The sequence below is a fragment of the Dioscorea cayenensis genome, chromosome 12 (assembly GCF_009730915.1).
Source record: "Dioscorea cayenensis subsp. rotundata cultivar TDr96_F1 chromosome 12, TDr96_F1_v2_PseudoChromosome.rev07_lg8_w22 25.fasta, whole genome shotgun sequence".
In the NCBI taxonomy this organism is placed as follows: Eukaryota; Viridiplantae; Streptophyta; class Magnoliopsida; order Dioscoreales; family Dioscoreaceae; genus Dioscorea; species Dioscorea cayenensis.
The window spans coordinates 12,003,027-12,003,859 of record NC_052482.1 but is presented as its reverse complement, the minus strand read 5'-3'; the positions used below and the strand labels follow the sequence as shown (position 1 = coordinate 12,003,859).

At 42.3% G+C, this 833-nt stretch overlaps 1 non-coding gene across 1 annotated transcript; it reads left to right on the top strand.

Moving 5' to 3' along the window:
- The first annotated feature begins 283 nt into the window (after positions 1–283).
- LOC120274182 lies at positions 284–390 on the top strand. The gene has a single exon (XR_005540718.1). It is a non-coding gene; the product is annotated as a small nucleolar RNA R71 (small nucleolar RNA).
- The last annotated feature ends 443 nt before the right edge of the window (positions 391–833 follow it).

Genomic DNA, 833 nt, shown 5'->3' with positions numbered 1-833 from the left:
CGTCGCGGCCGCTACTCTATTTGAAGTTAGAAGATCTAACTTATTAATCAAATTTTCCACTTGAGCCGCCAATGAAGTTACTGCATCTATCTCATGGAGACAAGCAACATTTTTCTTCTCCCTAGCATTCCATTGGTAGCTTTTTAACCCCATTTCTTCAATTAACTGATGGGGCTCATCAAGGGTCTTGCAACCTAAGGTACCTCCTACTGCGGCATCCAAGAGTTGCCATGTACTCGGGTTCAAACCATTGTAAAAGGTCTGAACAATCATCCACTCTAGAAATCCATGTTGCGGGCACTTTCTCAGGAGCTCCTTGAACCTTTCCCATATCTCAAATAGAGACTCCAATTCCAACTGAGTAAAGGATAAGATCTCATTCCTAAGCTTCGCAGATTTTCTGGGAGGGAAATAATGGGCAAAAAAAGCTTCTACCATGTGGTAATTGATGCTCTTGGTAAAGAGTGTAGCCAGTGCTTCGCTCTCCCCTTTAGGGAAAATGGGAAGGCTCACAACTTGATGGCATCATCCATCACCGCATTTATCTTCAGCATATCACACACCTCAAGAAGACTCTCCATATGACTGTTTGGATCCTCATCGGCCAAACTATTGAACTGTGTGGATTGCTATAACATGTAGATGAATGCCGGCTTCAGCTTGAAGTTCTGAGCTGTAATTGGGGGACACACAATACTCGATTATGTCCCAACACTGAAGGTCTGGTATAATAGGATAATGTTCACTTTTCCTTATTCTATTCTACCATGTTTTCAAATTCTTCCACTTCCAAATCAGCTAGATTAGACTGTTCTTACACAGGCTCTTTCCTT